Raw genomic sequence first — 19,541 nt, 5'->3', positions numbered from 1 at the left:
TTCAGGAAATTCTAGATGTCAGAGCTTTTTTCAGTTTGCAGGCTTTGGACCCTCTGAGAACAAAGGTTCAGTTTCCTTTCCATTGTGTCTCCAGAACCCAGCTTGATGCCTGCCGTGCTGTGGGTGCCGAGTGAGCTTGGACACAGAGGGTGCGGAGTAGGGTCCCGGGGAAGGTGTTCAGGAGAATCTGTCCAAGAAAATAAGTAATTGAGTCTGATGGAAGGTGGAGGAGTCAACAGGCAACTCTCCCCACCCCCACCTGTCTCTGTCTCCCTGTCCCTCTGTCTCTCTCACACACACACCTGTTTTGGATCCAGCTTCCAAGTCTCTCAGCCGCGAGCAATGAGCGGACCATCACGGTGGGGAGACCACCCAGAGCCTGGCCGTGCTGGCTGGGACCCTCGGGTTCGCTTCTTCATTCCAGAGCAGTGAGGCTGGAGTGGAAGCTGGCCTTTCCACGTAAACCGTCCAATCGTATTAAAAGCGACTCACATTTCCCTGCACCCCTGGGAATACGTCACAAACGTGCCACCGCCCCCGGGCAAGGCCGAGCCTCCTCTTTGTGGAGCTGAACCTACCTTTCACAAGTGTTAACAAGGGCAACCTGCAGGTCTCACCGGGGCCGTCCCTCTTGCCCAGAAATGGGCTGGGACATTCTCCCAATTCTATGATGCGGCTGTGTCTGAAGTCTCATTTTCACATTTAGAACAGAGAGAGGCTCTTGAGATGATTGCGCACTTTTGCTCTCATTCTGCCGTTAAACCTACAGTGCGTGCGTCCTGCTGGCTTTCGATCGCAGAACTCTGCCCTGCCCAGAATGCCGCCCCCCCTGAAGAGGGGCCCGGTGCCCCACGAGGCCGTGTGATTCTGAGCAGCTGCTCGTCATAACCATAAATGGGGTGGCTGCCGGGGAACCAGGCCCTGGGCTCCTGTACGCACTGGCTTCCTCTCTGCTCCTCTGTGACTTGGTGTCACTGAAGGGACCTGGGTCAGGGGAGCGGAGCTGGAGTCCCACCTCCGTGTGACCGTGGGGCCCTCACTCACCCTCTCTGGGCACCGATCCCTCTGTCCCAGGCACCCGGCACTTTCTAGACAGGCTCTTTCCCTCGCCCCTCCTGCGACCCCACGGGAGGCTCTGCTCCTGACAGTGTCCACGGCGCACTTTGCTTCAGAAGGTCGGACGTTTGCGTGTGAGGAGACCCGACAGGGGAGGAATGCCAGAAAGTCCCCATCACAGAGGCTTCCAGCTTCTCCGTGGGGGTGCATGTGGGCGGCTCGCGGGGGACCCAGCCAGTGATTCAGAGGGGACCCCCTCAGGGAGAAAGGGCTTGCTTCCCCCGGGATAGGCAGGTGAAAGATAATCATGGCACAAGGGATGGGCCAGGAGGCTCGGGATTCTAAGGGTCGGGCCCCAGCAGGTGCAAGGACAGCGGTGCTCTGCCTTTGGTTACTGACACTCTGGGATATCAGTGTCACGAGAGCCAGAGGAACACGAGTGCTTTCCAGGTAATTATGGGCAGAGACTCGCTAATCTCCTCATCTGTAATCTGAGGCAGGACGGACGGTTTCTGCCTTGCCGCTGTGATGCAGGCTCAGCGTATCTGGTGAGGCCACCAATCCAGGTGGGCAGGAGGGTTGGGGTGGAAGGGTGGGGGTGGGGGGGTGGGGATGTGGGAGTGGTGGGGGGGCTCGAGGTGGGGTGGGGGGATGTGGAGGGGTTGGAGGTGGGGATGTGGGGGGCTGGGGGGTTGGGGTGGGGAACTTGGAGGGTATAGCGGTGGGGTGCGTGGGGGTGGGGAGGTGGAGGTTGGGGGTTGGGGTGGGGAGGTGGGGGCAGGGCGGGACTGCCAGTCAGCACCGCCTCCTGCAGGTACCTGCTTGTCCGGAAGGACACCAGGGCCATGCCAACTAGTTGATGCAGGAAAAGGGGATTCCAGAGGGCTTGAGGGTGGCAGGGGGCTGCCTGTGGGTCGTGCGGGCGCCTCGTGGCTGACCATCTGGATTCCCTTCCGGAGCTGCTGCTGCCTCCATGTGGTCTCCGACATCACTCAGACTCTTGAACCCGTTGACTTTGCCCTTTGAACCTAATTCCCCGGGCACAGAGGTCTTGGTTTCTGAGGCAGAAGTGAAGTGAGGGGCACCTGGGTGGCTCAGCGGGTTAAGCTTCCGACTCTTGATCTTGGCTCAGGTCATGATGTCACGGTTCGTGAGTTCAAGCCCCGCATCGGGCTCTGTGCTGACAGTGCAGAACCTGTTTGGGATTCTCTCTCACGAAGATAAATACATACATAAACTGAAATAAAAAGTGAAGTGCAAAATGGGTCCTCTACTGACTGAACACTCGAGGATTTGCACGAAGCCTCTTTATTTGGTGCACGGCACATTTTGGGCTCTGCTCCTGAGACTCTACACTGGATGTTGGTGCACACGGTACAACACGCTTCCCTTGAGCGGGATTTGAGGGCAGGCCCGGTTGGGTAGAGCGGGACAGGGCTGCCAGCCCGCGGGTCCCGGGTCCCCCTCAGCTGCTGCTTCACTGCCAGCGAGACGCCTCCTCGACCTGGGTCTCAAGCTCTGGTCCTGAAGGGTGGATATGGCGGTAGCTCCAGTCACGCACGATGGGGGTTCCAGACACTTTGTACAGGGTCAGGACCATGCGATGATCGTGACTGGGGTGTATGTGTGCACGTGGGGAGGCGTGAGCTGTGTGAGCGTGTGCATGGGTGTTGTCGGTTGTGTGTCTGAGCGTGTGTGTGTCCGAGTGTGTGAGCATGAGTGTTTGTGCATGGGTGGGGGCAAACGCATGCGGGTGTGATGGTGTGACATGTGGGTGTGCACGACTGTGTGGTGTGTTTGTGAGTGTGTGTCCACTGTGTTGTATGCAGTGCTGTTCCTGTGTTTGCCTGGGTGCCCCTTGATTGTTCATGATGTAATAGACACATCCCCTGAATTTTATAAGAATGTGAGTTTTGTTCCAGAAATGAAATAAATGGGAAGGAAAGACTCCATTGCCCAGCAAGCAAGGCACACGGGCCTCAAAGTGGGGGACCCCTTGCCGGCCACATCTGCCTCCAGGTCTTGGATTATTGCCATGTCTTGGATACATGCTTCTCATCCAGCCGCCTCCTCCTCCAACCAATAAATGACCCTAACTTTCCCAGGTGGAACAGGGAGTGTGGCCCAGGGCGTACCCTCACATCGCCCCAAATTCTTCTCGAGGTCCCTCATTGACACAATTCAAGGTACTGGGTGGATCCAAGTTTCTGCTTCCTTCACCAAATTGGATTCAATGTTTAGGTAGAGATGGCCAGACTCGACGGGACAGAGGATGCCCTGGAACTTTCCCTGCATGAGGTAATGGCAACAGCTAGTCGAGTCACTGCATTCTTCCCGAAGCGTGGTCTTGAGGGTGGCTCGAAGGGTCCCAGCACCGAGCAGAGCCAAGGAGACTTTCTGTTCTGAGTTCTGGAAGCCCTGAACAAACAAGAAGAAATGGGTTTTCTTTAAGAAACGGGCCATGGGGCGCCTGGGTGGCTCAGTCGGTTAAGCGGCCGACTTCGGCTCAGGTCACGATCTCGCGGTCCATGAGTTCGAGCCCCGCGTCGGGCTCTGTGCTGACAGCTCAGAGCCTGGAGCCTGCTTCCGATTCTGTGTCTCCCCCTCTCTCTGACCCTCCCCCGTTCATGCTCTGTCTCTCTCTGTCTCAAAAATAAATAAACGTTTAAAAAAAAAAAAGAAACGGGCCAAAAATACAGATAATTTGGGAGGAGAGAGACAGTTCAAGGTTTGTTTTGTATGTTCTCGAAGCGGCTTTTACACCACATTTATTTTGAAATAGGAAGATCTCCAATCAGTAGGAAACAGTGGTACATTACTTACATTTAAAATATGTGAGGGCAAGAATTTTTGAAAAGACTTACGAATAGACTTTAGCTTACAAACAGAATATCTGTTTTTTGTTTGGTTTTGCTTAACATCATACATTTTTAGTGTTAAATGCTTTTACTTAAAATGATCTCAAAGGATTTATCTAATGAGGATGCTCTGTTTTGCTTGAGTGGATGGTTAGGGCACAAATCTAGAGTCCTTTTGTCTTGACATTGTGGACTGTTTTTTATGAGATGTGGATTTCTCCCCAGAGCCTGATGTGTTTAATTAATGAAGATGGTTGTGAACCAAATAATGGAGGGTAAACTCTTTCCTGAAAAGCACACGAGGTCAGCCACACTGATGTAGGCAGGAAAGGGGCCGTGGGCTCCCTTGAGAATCAAACACCTGTCTCCAAATTAAAAAACAAAACAGAAAAGAACACTAGAGTCTACATCCTAGGTGACTGAAATGTCTACTCCACCTAACACATCCCATCATGGGGCGCCTGGGTGGCTCAGTCAGTTAAGCGTCTGACTCTTGAATTAGCTCAGGACATGATCTTGCAGTTGGTGAGTTTGAGCCTCGTGCTGGGCTCTGCACTGACGATGAGGAGCTTCCTTGGGATTTTCTAACTCTCTCTGTCTCTCCCCTGCTCTCACTCTCTCTCCCCCCGCTCAAAATAAATAAACTTGAAAAATAAAATTAAAAAACAAAGAAACAAACGAGCAAAAACCATCCCATCATGCTTGAGGATCATTATGGTAACACAAAGCTGGTCTCGTCATGTTACTTTTCCTAAGCATCCTATCGATGGAGCAATCAATAATAAAAATGGATACAACATATGAACGCGGTGTGCGTTAGTTTGCCTAGATGTAACTGGCTGCTCTGTGATTACTGAAACCAGGATATTTTGCTGAAGCCAATCTGATGAACAGAAATTCTCACGAAAGCATCTAGCCCTTGAGGGGCAAGCGGAAGCCGAGAGGCAAGTCCCACCTACTTACAGAACGTGGCTTTGTGTGTTTTGTTTTCTGTGAAGTTCAGCAGCAAACAGTTTAATCCTAAAGCAGAAGCTTCCAGCCAGCTTCAGCGACCGGGAAATTCCATCTTTCACATTTGAAAGGAGTAGCGCATGTTAGGAGCCTTGGAGAGAACAGCATACGGGACGCGTGACTCAAGTGCGCCTTATCTCCACAACACCCCAAGTTCATCTTGTACGATTCTAGAGCCAAATCCCTTCCCTCCCCTCTGGGTCAGGCACCAGCCACATCAAAGGTGTTTCCCAGCCTAAATAAGTGAAGGCCTTCTGGAAGGCCCGCAGAGAAACACAGGCTGCTCTGAATTTCAAGAGTGGGAACAAACCTCCATCAATTAATGTTATCTCTTCGTTGCAGTGTGTGTGCAGGGCACTAACGTGCAGACGCTCATCTGACATCTTAATGAGTCTGGAAAGAGAAGCATTCCCTGCGTCTCAGGTGTCGGTGTTCATGTACCCTGTTCTCTTGCAAATCGTGAGGTCATTCAGATTTTTTGGAAATAGTTGGTTCTTGCTTGTTAAATTCAGAAAATTGAAAAAAAGACAACCTCAAACTAATGTGCCTGACACATTTTGATTCCAAACGGGCCTAGGATCATCGTTCCGGTTGTCTTTCCTTCTGGACGATCCCAGCAAAGCTGGAGCTGGTGGTCCAGCTCTTTCTTTATGTAGAGGCGATCAGTTTTGTGGCCTTCCCTGTCCTGGCCAGGGCCCCACTCCACAGATCCCCCCCCCTTGGGGCCGTGGCCTTGAGTCCCTTGGGAAGGCGGTATATGCAGAGTCCCTAGTGGATTGCTGAGCACCTGGGCTGAGGAGAGGAGGGTCCTGTTCCCGCCAGCTGTACTTGGCCTCCCCCGCCTCTCCAGCCTCACCCACTCTGGACAGAGAATAACCAGAGGACGGAGGAGTCAGCATGCCCCTACATGTTCTGTCCCTCACAAAGAAGCCAGATTCCCCTGAAAACTGTCCAGAGGACAGGATGCACCTTCACCTGCCCCAACTTCCAGGATGGAGATTGCCTCCAACTGGCAAACTCAAGTTTGCTTCCAAAGTGAGTGGACCCCCGCCTTCCCCGAGCCATCATTCCTGCCTTGCATGCCAAGCGTTTGCTAATCCCGGACAGCCCTTCTCGGTGACATGGATGAGGGCTGTCCTCATGACATGACACACGAGGGGCTTCTTCCTAGCTCCCTTGTCCATTTACGAAATCATTGTTGGGGGCAATGAGGGGAGAGTTAGGGATGGGGTGTTTGGAGCCACAAAGGGCCCCTTCCGGAGGCCCAGGAGGGTGGGGCCATGTGTGGCTGCCGAGGAGGAAGGACAGTGAAACCCTCTCCAGCTTCCCCCCAGGTGACACACACACGTTTGGTGGGCACCAGCAGGGTGACACTAGTGTGGACTCACTGGCCCCCCAGCAGATACGCCCCTCGTTAGGCCTCTGGTAGAGAAAATAGCGGGAGACGTGGTGCTGGTTTCCTCTGCGCTCTTGTCAGCAGCCTGCACTCTGTTCTGATTTCTGCACCTTCCAAAGCCTCGGCTTGTCCTCGGGGGAGGGTCCTTATGCCAACCACACCGGCATCGCATCCCGACATCACAAGCCACAGCTGGGGGCCCTGGCTGTGGAGCAAGCTGCTCGACTCAGCATCCGCCCATCGGGGGCAAGCTGTTTTCCCTTTCCTTTTTAAGACGTAAATTACTCTTCTCTAATTCAGTGAACTTCTAAAAGTGATTCAGAGCAAATAACTGCAGCGAAAGCCGCGCAACTCTGCGGTGCTCCCGAGTGCTCGCCGTGCCGTTTCCACATCAGGAAAGACACCCTGGATGGTCGAGGAGAGCCCAGCTTTACCTAACGTAGCGAATACTGCATCACATCACTTAAGAGGTGGTAGAATTCTTCAGAAGGAAAATCTCTCCAAATTACTCTTTCATACCAATGAGGTAGGTTTCCACTCTGCAAAAGGTAGAAACAGAAGGAGGAGGGAAAATGTCAAAAGAGCAGAAGGTGAGCACCCCCCCCCCAACTCCAAGGGACTCCAGTAGGTAGCTCAGTTTCTGCTGGAGGAAGAATCCAGAAACTCAAAGCAGCATCAGGGGCCTGAGGTCTGCAGAGGAGCTCGCCCCAGACCGAAGATGAGGAGGAAACAGAACAAGAAAGATAGCACAGACCTTCAGCGCTTTATTCTGAGAACGAGAAAGCAGCCCCATGCACTTGACGTGACCTGATTGCCCAACCAGCCTGGGTGTTCCCCTGCTGGATATGGATCTTCCAGAAAGGCAGGATTAAAGAGGGCTGCTTTGTGACCACAATGGTGTCGGAACTAACAAGACCACTGCATAAGCACATCTGCGCACAGACACCAATGTGACCACTGTCCAACCGTGGAGGTGGCCACAGAGCCCAGCCCGGGCTGATAGGTGTGGCTGAGGTTAAACAATTACAGGGTTAGCTGCGCTGTATCCCTTTTACCATCCATATAAGCTTTATTAAGGTGCCCTTTGTAGAATTACTTCATCCTGGCAGCATCCAATCCAGAACCAAGTCCAACTTTCGTGAAACTTCCCCAGAATCACCCAACAAACGCTCAAATCCTGTAAGTTCTTTCTAATCCCCTCTTTCTGAGAAACGCTCCAGTTCCCCATGGTGCACGTTCTCCCTCGTCACGAGTCCACAAACCCAACTCTGCTCATTCCTGGCGAGTTTTGGCTGGAGAGCTCTCACAATCCATTTAACAAATATTCGCATGGCATCCGTTGCACGCCACACGTCGTGTCCGGCGCCCCATCTTGTCCAGACACGGTCCCATCATTGGTGGCTTGTGGTCTATTGGAAAGCATCAGCAAAGGGGAAGAGTGGAGGGGTAGAAGAGGCAGCAACGTGGGAAACGGACCTGGTCTGTCTGAGCTCTCAGAGACAGTGATGCCATTTCTGAAAGTTACACATGGGTACATGTGAGCTCGACAAGTAGTGCGGGGAGTGGTTCCCCAACAGGTGGGCCACCGATGGTCAGAGCCTCAAAATAAGACGTCGGTTGGAGGTCGTACGTGAATATTGTACAGCTGGGGGTTAGAGGGTGAACACACAAGCCCACGAAGCAAGAGCTGGCATGAGAGCCACGGTCCCCGTGAGGCACTTCGCCTAGCACCATTGTAATTGATTTGTAGCCCAAAGACCCAATCATTTCTTCAAAGCAGATTTTTCCCAAGCTTGACTTCCTGGAACGGTCGGTCAGGTGTGATTGATCACCATCAATTGTTGATGTGCTAGCTCATTAACATTATGCTAGGTTCTTCCGGGGAATCCAGAAAAATCTGTGTACCTACAGGCAGTTTAAATGTCTGATCCAGTGGCATTATTCTCTCACCGTCTGACTCCTTATCACCTTCTCAGGATCCACGTGCTTTTTTTTTTAAATAACATACTTTCAAAAAATAAAGGACTACTCAAATGTCTTCCCATTTTTCTTTCATTCTAAGAATAGCAAATGTGGACCATGTTTCCTATGTGACAGACGTTGCCATAAACTCATTAATCCTCAAAGCAACCTAGGAAGTAGGTGTTACTATGTCCCCATTTTACAGGTGAGAAAACAGAGGCAAATGGAGGTTAAATAACTTACACAAGGTCACACTCTTGTGGCAAAGCAGGGACTTGCACTGGGCAGTGTAGCTGCAGAAGTCATGCTGCTGACACTAGTAACACCTGACACTTTATTTCACATCATCTGAGCACACACTGAACACACACAAGTTCAAGGATGTTGAGGTAATGGTGTGAATCATGGCATGATGGCCCCATCATGATGAATCACACCTGTGAGACCTCCGGAAATGCCATGCATCCAGCTGGCTTTCAGATGGCCCCGGACAACCAGTCCAGGTTGAAGCGTTACAAACAACATCACGGTGTCGTGCTTGGTTGATGAAGTCCTCCTCTCCATCTTTAATCGAGGGCTGTAAGGGGGCAAGATTCCTGAGGCTCCTCCCCTCTGAGGCGGGTTGATCCTCCCCCACTCCCCCTCCATCTGCACATAGGAGAAGCATGGTGGAGCAAATTCACCTCAGCCTAATTCCCAGAACGCTCAAAAACCTAGTACAAGAGATTTCTGTTTGAGTCAAAATGCTCTAGGTACCAACACGTTCTTTGTACCAAATTATAGACCTGTTGCTTTTGAGTTTCCCTTCTGATGCTGAATTTATTTTTTTCTGAATGCTGGACCTGAAGCCCATTACTAAGAAGTCAGCTTTCACCCATGTCCCTTGTGGAAACTCTGGTTTACAAATTATACGATAAATGGTAAGAAAAGGAGGAGAAATGAATGGTTGAAACAGGTGCACACGTGATCAAACGTGAATTTCACAGAATGCACTGAGTAAGAGAGTAAGACACTATGCCACCAAATGGAACCACTAATCTGCTGGAGACACTGGTCAGCTCTTGGCATCAGGCTCCAAAACCCATCCCAGCCCTAAACATGCCATATTAACAAAGGAATTTCATCCGCTGTATTTTCGACTTGAGTCTGACTTCCCAAGTTTCTGAGAGAATTATTACGATAACAGTTTGATAGCAAACACTTTAGGTGCAACTTCTGCATTGAGGAAAAAAAAAATCTAAGCCAATTCAAAGGTGTAAAAATATCAGTCCACGAAATACAGGGTTTTATTAATTCAGTGGCATAATGTAAAGTTTGCCTAACACATTGTATACATGTGAAAAGCAATGAGGGGGGGAGACGCATTTCAAGAAGCCGCTGAGGGTCGGGACTGTTTCTTGTGTCTCAGACATCGGATGTACCTGACACCTCCCTGGCCAGTACCTGCTTCTGGTCCCGAGAGCACAATTTTTCTTTTTCGTTTATTAGAACTGTTCTTTATGAATTGTACTCGACATCACGAAACAGGAGACTGGAACATATTTGTACCTCCCTTCCCTTTTCCTGCAGCTTTACAACAAACGGTGTGGCCAGCGCCTCCTGGCCCTGAATGCATGTGGAGAGTCTTTCGTTTTTTCCCTCCTGTTTATGGGCATGGTGGTGACAGGACACCAGATCTTCTCCCGAGGCATCCCTGCTCCAGGCCTCTGGATATCCCAAAGCCCAATCTGATGACGTGCCTCTAAACATGAAAATCTTTCCAGGATAAGATCCAACCTCCTCAGCGAGGGGCCCCCCCTTCTTCACGACCAGCTCCCCCGGCCTCTGGGGGCCTCCTCTCTCCCTGACCCTCTTGGAAGCTTCACCTCAGAACCGGCTCTGTTCTCTTCATCTTCGAAGTGCAACTCACTACACATCTTCCACATGCCTCCCCGACCCACCCTCCTGGCCAGGCGCCTATATATAGCTCGCTTCCTTTCGGGGCCTTCTTCCCCGGTGTAGCTGTTGGTTTTCTTCTGTGGCCCTTTCTAGACCTGGAGAGTCAGAATAGCACAGCCGATGCCCTGTATGTCTGCAGCTCCCTTCCCTGAGCTTGGCATGCACTGGGTGATCAGCAAGGCAGACCTGTGGGCAGTGGAACAGATCAAGTCACCAGCAAGGGACTGGTGACAGAAGACAGAGTGGCTTTGTGTTGTACGTGCCTTCAGAGACAGAGGGAGGGCCCCTTGCGGACATGTGAGTGGGAGCCCGGGGGAGTGTTCCTGCCCTCCATTAGCCCACGTTGCACTGCCCACGACCGGGAGGGCTCCCCACAAATGTCCCTCCTTGGTCCTCCTGTACCTTTCTCTTCAACTCCCTGCCCTTCTCTCTTCCAGGGGCCCGAAGCATTCAGGGAGGTTGGCTGGGAATTGAGGGAGGTTTAGAAAGACACACTAGGGAGGCACGTGACTGTTCTTCCCAGACCGGCATTTCGCGGACGCTGGCCCCAGGAGGCTGTGGGCAAAGCCGGCACCATGGGATTGGATCATGTCCAGGAAGAGTCCGCCCTGGCTGTCCATCCCAAAGGGCCGAGCAGAGCTGCAGAACCCAGGAGCCTCAGGAGCCCCTGGACCAGAGAGACCCGGCCAGAGCGGAAAGAAAGAGACCTCCACGGTCCAGGTAAGCTGAAGGCTGTGTCTGTGGCTCCGGCCTCGGAGAGGGCCTTAGTTTATTAGGAAACATTTACCTACACCTTCCACGTGCCGTAGTCCAGGGGCGTGGGAAACATCAGTGAACGAATCAGACAAAGCTCCCTGTCTTCTGGGGCCTTACGCCCCAGCAGAGAAACACAGACAAGTAAAGGAGACACAGTAAGTGAAAAAATTAGTCTGTATGAAAATTTTTTTTTACATTTATTTATTTTTGAGAGACAGAGCACAAGTGGGGGAGGGGCAGAGAGAGGAGTCACAGAATCCGAAGCAGGCTCCAGGCTCTGAGCTGGCAGCACAGAGCCCGACGCGGGGCTCGAACTCACGAACTTCGAGATCATGACCTGAGCCGAAGTCGGACGCTTAACCGACTGAGCCACCCAGGCGTCCCCAAAATGAGTCTGTATTTTAGAAGATGATCAGTCCTATGGAAAAAGACAGAAGTACAGCAGAATCAAAGGGAGCTGACGCTTGGTACATAGGCACTCAGTGAGTACTCCCCGAGGAACGAACGAATGAATGAATGAATGAACCAATGCCCATGGGCTCGTCAAAGTTGCCTGACATTAAATGCACTGTCCTTACAAGCTTCTGCCTTTATCTACCTTTATTTGTGTCTCCAATGCCCAGAACAGAAGGGATTTAGTAAATGTCAGACAGATGGATTGGACTTGTGCTGTAGGCCCCAGAGGAGGGTTGTTTCATATTCTTAAGTGGTCAATGAAGTCTAGACTCCGTCTGGAATTCTAAGTGTCCCCGGGGTCTGTCCTGATCAATTCAGGAGCCCCCGTGCCCCTAGCAGCTTGACGATAAAACACGGCCAGGCCACTATTGGGCACTTTGGATCACTCTCTTATTAATCCATTCCTTCCACCAATATTTATCATCTCCTTTGGGATTTCAGGCTAGCTCAGGCCCGTCTCTGCATGTATTTTGTCCTTGAAAAAGAATAAGGCAGGGGCTTTTCCAAGTGGTTCCAGTGATGGTTGGGTACAGGCAGAGGAAGTGGAGATAAATCCTTGCGATCCTACCCGGGGGACAAATTCGTAGCAGGATTAAGAAGAGATCATAGATGTCCTTCGAAAAGTGAGGTGTAGATAAGTGTGGGAGATGATTATCTATGACTCCTTGCCGAACTCTCGAGGGCTCCCGAACTGCCTTTGCCCGGTTAGCTCTGCCTCTTAGCTGTTGCTGCAGGAGCCAGAGGATCTGGTACGTGGCTGCTGTTTCTCATGACAGGATGTGGCTCAGATTGGTTTGCCCGAGGTCCCCAGACAGCTGGTGACAAGGACAGGCTTGGAACCCACAGTGCTGAGGGTAGACGAGGCCCCCAGAGAAGGTCCCACTGGAGACTGGAGGGCAGGCAGAGGGAACAGGCCTCAGTTTAGGGAGAAGGGGACAGATGGGGACCCCGCAAGTTGCCAGGGACTCCGAGTCCTGCATGCAGGATGCAGCGGAGAGCCCGCGGTGGGAGCTTGGGGTGGGGGCCGTGCCTGGCTGGGGGCCGGGCCCCAGTGGAGCTGACCCCCCCCCCCCTCGCTGAGGTCCTGGGGTCCAGCTGCCCGGCAGGTGAAACACCGGCCACTGAGATTCCCCTGACTCCTCTGAAAGTTCCAAGGGGAAGCCAAAGAAAGGATCCCTTGTGCCATTTACATTAAGTGGGAAAGGGCTGCTTCTGACATCTTTCCACTGTCACCTATACACGTGTGTATGTGCAGAGATGTGCGTGTATGATATGCATACATATATAATACGTGATCCCTGTCTTCGTACAAAAAAATCCAGTCTGCTGTAGGATGTAAAGTTAAAACTGCTCTTTGTCCCCACTCCTTGGGCCCGGAGGAAAACCCTCCTAGGGGCGCCTGGCTGGCTCAGTCAGTTAAGTGTCCGATTTCAGTTCAGGTCCTGATCTCACGCTTCATGGGTGCGAGCCCTGCATCGGGTTCTCTGCTGTGAGCGTGGAGCCTGCTTTGGATTCTCTGTCTCCCTCTCTCTGCCTCTCTCTCTCAAAAATAAATGAACATTAAAAAAAAAGAAGAATGTGAGGAAACTGTCCCTAACACTGATGTCACCTGAGACCTTTTTCTCTATGTGTCCAATTCCTGCCATTGGAATTTCTCTCCATAAAAATTTAAATACCCACAGGAAGTGCCCAGTAAATGGTGGGTCACAATGTTATAAGGATGCCAGCTGAGTCCATGGTGGGTGTGCAGCGGGACCCCATATGGGCCTGGGGTTAATACAAGGGGGCAGTTCTGTCGGAAATCTGAAATACACAGTTGTTCACAATGTGGACGAAGAGCCCTGGGGATGGGCACACATGTAGGGGGGTCCCTTGCTGCCAGCACTGAGGAGCTGGCGTTTATCATGAAAGGACTTTATGTATCTACAGGGCTCCAGGACCTGAAGTGGGTCCTCCCCATCAATCACCTTCGGGTGGCAGATGGGGAAATGGGGACCAGGCAGGCTGGGAGCTCATGTAAGGTGGCCCACCCTGGGGCAGAGACAGAACCAGGAACCACCCACCTCTCTCCGTGCCTGGGGCCACTGACACCTTTTGGTCTCAGCGCTGTGGCCTTGGAAACGTGGCTGTACAAAATGGTCAAGAAGAAATGCCCTAGATCTATCCCATTCTAGCCAGGCGGGTGAGGGTTGGGGACATTCTGGTGGCTTTAGCTCTCTTTCCCTCTCTAATAGAGATGCTCTATTCTAGTGGGTTCCTTGGAAACAAGAGCCTAGTGCATCAGCATAGCACAGCAACATGGAGGACGTGCTTACTTTCTAGCTGGGATCCAGGCCCTGGCCCTGGAAAAGCTTGATTTGACCTAATGAGGAGGGAGACGAACATACGCTCTCCCGCTCCCAAAGCAACGGTGCGGCCCTGTTACAACCCAGGGAGTGATCACCACCAGCCAGGAAGAATGTCTGGCAGTTGCTACGCCATCAACCTTGAAATTGCTCACAACCAAAGGGCGTGAACTGCAGAGATAAAGCTGTCTGGAAACACGCACGGCCCCACGGATGGCTGCCTATTTAAACTCGTTGCAATTTTTAATTCTTTTTCTTTTCTTTTAGCTGTGTGTTGTTCCTAGCTAAGTGATCTGGACGAGTGCCAGACGCAGCGCTGCTTTGGGGGGAAGCAGGAAAGGCCACGAACTAAATGCTGCTGTTTGCAAAAAGCTTGCTGTGACCTGCCGTGTGGGTGCTGGCTGATCGTAGACTGAGTCCTGACACTGGGGTGAAGCCAGCCAGGCCCTGGCAGTTGGGTTCTCAGATGCTCCAGCCCTGAGCGGAAGGCTAGGAAGTATTATGGCTGTGCGTCACCTGCACACAACGTGGAGGTGGGCACAACCATGGTGGAAAGTGGATGTGGATTAGTTGAATTGTGGTAAACATCATGCCGGTAACCTGAGTCATTGGGCCGTCCTTCAGGCTGACCTCATAGATGGATGTCCCTGTCCTCAGCAGACCAAATATCGTCATATCTGAGGGGACTGCCCAACCTCACACACCCCTCCCTTGGGCCCCTCACCAAGCTTGGTTTCTCTTAGCTCTTACTGTTCATGAACGATCTATGATCTCTCCCCACTAGACTGTAAGTTCCTGAGAGGGGAACACCATGCCTGGTTATTCCATGGAACATAGGTCATGCATAGTTGGTGCTTAACAAATGAAGATTGGGTGAAGAACGCTCCAAGTCATGTACGAAATTCCCAATCCTGTCTTGGCTACCATCTCGTTCGGGTCACAGAAGCTCCTGTCTTCAATCCCCTGCTCCCCCGCAACTGTATGACCACACATGTTGAGCAGGTGTCACTTGGTAGAACACAGGTCCAGGATGTAAGACAGTTAGGTCTGGTAAGAGTATTCCATTCTGCTCCCCTCCTTATTTGGTATTTCCCAAGAAATGTCTCGGCAGTTTACAGCTGATGGCGCATGAATGTGGGGGTCTCTTAAGCTAAAAGGCTGACGGGGTGGCGTCTCTCTGGTACCGGGCGGGTCCATTGTTTCTCTTGGTCCAGCTCAGGAGCATGGCCTCAAGCCAAGAAGCGAGCAGTCTCCTTGAGGACAGAAGGCTAGAGAGACATAAGGTAAGTCTAGTCCGTTTCTCCACCACAGCACTATCGCCATTTTGAGCGGGTGACTCTGTGCTGTGGGACTGTCCTGTGTGTCGTGCAAAGTGTAGCAGCATCCCTGCCTCTCCCAAAGCAAATGGCAATGAAGTGTCTCCAGATACTGTCCAATGTCCCCTGGGGTAAAATAATGGCCGCTTGTGAACCAACACTTCAGTTATATGCATGAGTTAATGTTGATGGTGGGGTGGAGCCACTGAGCACCCTTCTTCCTGCCAATGCCCCCTATTTTTATGGGTCCAGCCCTCCTGCCAATGGGATTTTAAGAGCAAGAGTTAGGTTTATCTTTGGTGATTTGAAAATATTTAATAGATTATTATGATTCCTATATCAGAGCATTCTGGTTTTCTAAACTTTTTACAATTATTGTCCAAGCAACTTTCTTAGCCCAACTTGGGTCTGAGATGGTTAGCATGAGTGTGTCCATCATACGGATGGAAAAACCAAGTCCTGCAAGGGTCGAGAGGCAGTACTAAGGCTATGGCACCAGGCTCCTATGGCACTGAGGTGGCTACAGCACCATAACACAATCCTTCTAGAGCCTAGTTCCACAGAACCATTAACCTTGTTTGCTTCTTCATTTCTTCTTTAACATCTGCATTATTTCATTGGAATCTCCTGCCAACAATTTAATTATTATCCCCTTGTTGCTTCTACAGATTGGCTACCTAATTAATAGCTGTGTTTCGGGAACACTGCCCCTGAAAAGGGTGTACTGAATCCAGGCCCCGCTGAAGGTTTGGATGGCATGCTTCTTCTATCCCTGAAATAAGCAATTGGATTCAACACGCCTGAATCTCAGAACCAGCTTGGGCAGAGAAAAGCCATTATCTTCAGGAAGGCTGCAGGTGCAGATGTGGGCTCGGGCAGGCGGAGCTGGACCCGGCCGGGAGAGGAGACGGTTAACACAAAATCCATATGGAGACCCGGCGAGGTGTTCCAGCTGTTGTAGGTTGGCAGAGATTCACAGCCAGCAATGAGCGAGGAAGTTTGGGGCCCTCGTGGGGCTCCTCTGGAAGGGTAATGACGTCCCTGCTCAGCTTGGGGTTTTACGTGCATCTGTTCGATGGGATGCGTGGGCACTGCCGTTGCCAGGCTGGAAAACAGTAACCCAGGCTGAAAACGTAATAGAACGCACCCTAGGAGAGAGGGTGATGGCTGGGTGTGAGAGCCACGGGGTTTTGCAACAGAGGAGAGGAGAGGGGAGCGCGTTGGAGACGGGAGAATGGATGATTGATGGCACATTAACGTATGCGCCAAGCTGAGGTCGCTGTTCGGGAGTCCTTGGAAGCGTGGTCTGACCGCCCAACTGTGGCTCCCACTGAGAAGCCCCTCTGCGCCCCCTGCCACACTGGCGGGGGGTGGGATGGGGAGGCTGGGTTTGGGGGGGAACTGCTGGCTCTGAGCGCGTTCCGCCCACGCACCAGGGCAGGCACCCGGCCCGTGGCTCCCCCCCACCTTCAGTAACAGAGGCAGCTGCAGTGACCATCGTTTCTCAGGGACTGCTCACACGCTGATGTTATTTCATAAACATAGCAGCCCTCGCTGGCTTTTAGGTTAGGCCGCAACGTTCTTGCCCCAAATGGGCCCTACTGGGGAGCACATCATGTCCTCTGGAGCGTTTCCTGAGGTTGCCATAACAAAGTACTGCAGATGGGGTGACTTCAAACAACAGAAATGTATTCTGTCACAGCTCTGGAGGCCGGCAGTCCCAACGTCACGGGGCCCGTTCCTTCCGCCCTGCGCTGCTGAGGCCTGTGATGAAGAAGGGTGTGAACTGGTCCCTGTGAGGAAGGCCCCTCGGTCTCCGTCGGTGGGCTTTCTTGTTTGAGGAAGGGGAGACGGGAGAATGGCTCACAGCGATGCAGGGCCTCAGTGAGGGGACGGCCTGGCTGTCTCAGTCCCGGGCCCCTGGACGCTTTCCTCCAGGTCTTGAGGTTGACTTCCCATGACAGTCACTGAGTGTGTGCCCTGCGGAGGGGTTTCCAGAGTCTTGTCTCAGCGTCTGTCACAGGTGATGGCACCCAGGTGTGCTTGGGCCGGCTCTGTGGGCTGGGCTTCTCGAGCAGCTTTCCTCCTACAACTGTTGCCCCACTGGACAGGTGAGAAAACCAAGGCCCAGGGAGCTCAGGAAGTTTGCTCCAGCTCAGTGGCAGAGCTAGTAAGTAGGCGAGCCAGGATGCAGCCCCAGGTGGTCAGCCCCTGAGCCCACTCTCCTCCCCTCCCCTCACACAGCCTCCAGCAAGGTGCAGGCGACTCTAGTGAGTGGATGTGCACCTGTGAGTGTGTCTGTGAGTGTGCATTTGCAAGTGTCTGTGAGTGTGCATCTATGTGCGTGTCTGTGAGTGTACACGAGTCTGCATGTGAGTCTGTGAGACTGTGCCTCTGTGAGTGAGTGTGCATCTGTATGTGTGTCTGTGAGCGTGTCTTCTGAGTCTCTCCATTCCTGCAGTCGTAGGCCATATTTCACATAGAGAGTAGACAGTGAAGGCTGAATCAAAATTAAGTCATTATCGTATGAATGAGGCTAGTTCTATAATTTATCATCGCCATAGATTTTCTATATTTCAAGGGAAGATAATAGAATTTTCTGCCTTAAGTATGAGATGGGAAATGTAAATCTTGGGTCGGGTGAAATGCACTTGCTGAGGAATCTGGACAGGACGGGGGAAACCGCCGTCTGTAGTCCCAGTGTTCCGCAGTTCTATTTTGGGTCTGGATGGAAGAAGATAATTTTGAACCTTCGTACCTTCTCACTTCTCCCTGAAGCTTCGGCTCCCAGGGTCCTGTGGCCTCAGACCATGGGGATGCCAATGCAGAGCAAGCATGGACTCATCAAGTTTCACCACAAATCCCACACCCCAGGAGCCCTTTTACAGGGTCTGTCTGCTGCCTCATGAGAGAAATCTCTCTCCACTCAGCCCCAACCTTATTTTCCTAAGTAGGTTTCTGTGAAAGAACTTTCCATGTGGTACTGCTCACAACATGAAGTGTAATAAGTTGGACCACTGCTTTGTCCAAGAAATTAGCCTTTAAGTGTTGGCATTTAGAACATTAAGGGGAAGGCAAAACTTGTGAAGAGTTAAGAAAACACGGATTCTACTTGGATTGAAACTTTAAAAGGCCATGCAGTAGGGTGGTCCATGGGTGGGGTGACCCATGATTGGGAGGTCTGTATGGTGGGGATTGTTCATGGAGCAGAGAGGTCCATGGGGTGGAGAGGCCCATGGGACGGAGGTGATCCATAGGTGGGGAGGCTCATGGGGTGGGGGTTATCCATGATTGGGGAGGCCCATATAGTAGAGGTTGTCCATGCAATAGAGAGGTCTATGGGGTGGGGAGGTCCATATGATGGGAGAAGTCCATGGAGAGGGGAGGTTCATGGGGTGGGGAGGTCTGTATGGTGGGGAGGTCTATATGGTAGAGAGGTTGAGGTAGTGGAGAGGTCCATGGGTGGGGTGGCTTATGTGGTAAGAAGGCCGTGAGATGGGGTGATCCTTTGCTGGCACTCTCTTTAATTCTCGATGTTTTCTAAAGCTCCAAGCAGGGAGTCATGGAAGAAGAAAGGGGTTTGGCAGGTGTTGGCTAGCATGTAGAAGGTGGGAGGGCAGAGTTGTCCTCTGTTTCCATTATCCTGGTCACCAAGGGACATATTTATTGACCAAGAAAGATGATCGGGGAAAATGGGAGCACTCGTCTTGCTCACTCTCAATCCAAATATAATTTATTAGGATTTATGATAAATTAAAAACCCTAATAATATTTAAGATTAAACATTAATTATTTACGTAGTATATTATTAATTTGGAAATCTGGGGGAAAAACACATTTATTCAAAAAACAAACAAGCAAGAAGAAAACCAAGAACAAACAAAAATCCACTGGAAATAATTACCGTTGACAGTCTGAAGTTTACTTTTCAAATGCTTTAGAATGTTATAAAAAACATGAGACCTTCTTTATTTTATTTTATTTTATTTTATTTTATTTTATTTTATTTTGTGTGTGTGTATGTGAGAGACAGAGAGAGAGAGAGAGAGAGGTGGAGGGGGAGAGAGAGGGAGACACAGAATCTGAAGCAGGCTCCAGGCTCTGAGCTGTCAGCATAGAGCCTGACATGGGGCTTGAACCCACGAACTGCAAGATCATGACCTGAGCCGAAGTCAGATGCTTAACCGACTGAGCCACACAGGTTCCCCAGGAAAGCATGAGAATTTCTGTTGACATCCCTCTTTGTAGATTTCATGTTAGTATTTATTTATAGCATATGTAACACATGACTACAGTAGTGCAAACACAAACACAACACACACATGTGCATTAGTGACACACGATCAAACACGTTTTCTCTATGTGGAATGTAAGCAAATAGTTTCTAAATACATAGTCTTGAGGAGGATTCAGTTACATCATTAGACCTGTTTTCTCTTTTTTTAAA

The 19,541-nt window shown here is 51.2% G+C and overlaps 1 long non-coding RNA gene across 1 annotated transcript; it reads left to right on the top strand.

Moving 5' to 3' along the window:
• Positions 1-10,380: 10,380 nt before the first annotated feature.
• On the top strand, positions 10,381-16,913 carry LOC109267844 (uncharacterized). The gene is made up of 3 exons (XR_002080308.2): positions 10,381-10,941; positions 14,046-14,311; positions 15,763-16,913. It is a non-coding gene; the product is annotated as an uncharacterized LOC109267844 (long non-coding RNA).
• The last annotated feature ends 2,628 nt before the right edge of the window (positions 16,914-19,541 follow it).

This window comes from Panthera pardus, unplaced genomic scaffold (genome assembly GCF_024362965.1).
Source record: "Panthera pardus isolate Hobbes unplaced genomic scaffold, ASM2436296v1 HiC_scaffold_2, whole genome shotgun sequence".
Taxonomy (NCBI): domain Eukaryota; kingdom Metazoa; phylum Chordata; class Mammalia; order Carnivora; family Felidae; genus Panthera; species Panthera pardus.
This window is presented reverse-complemented; position numbering and strand designations above follow the sequence as displayed.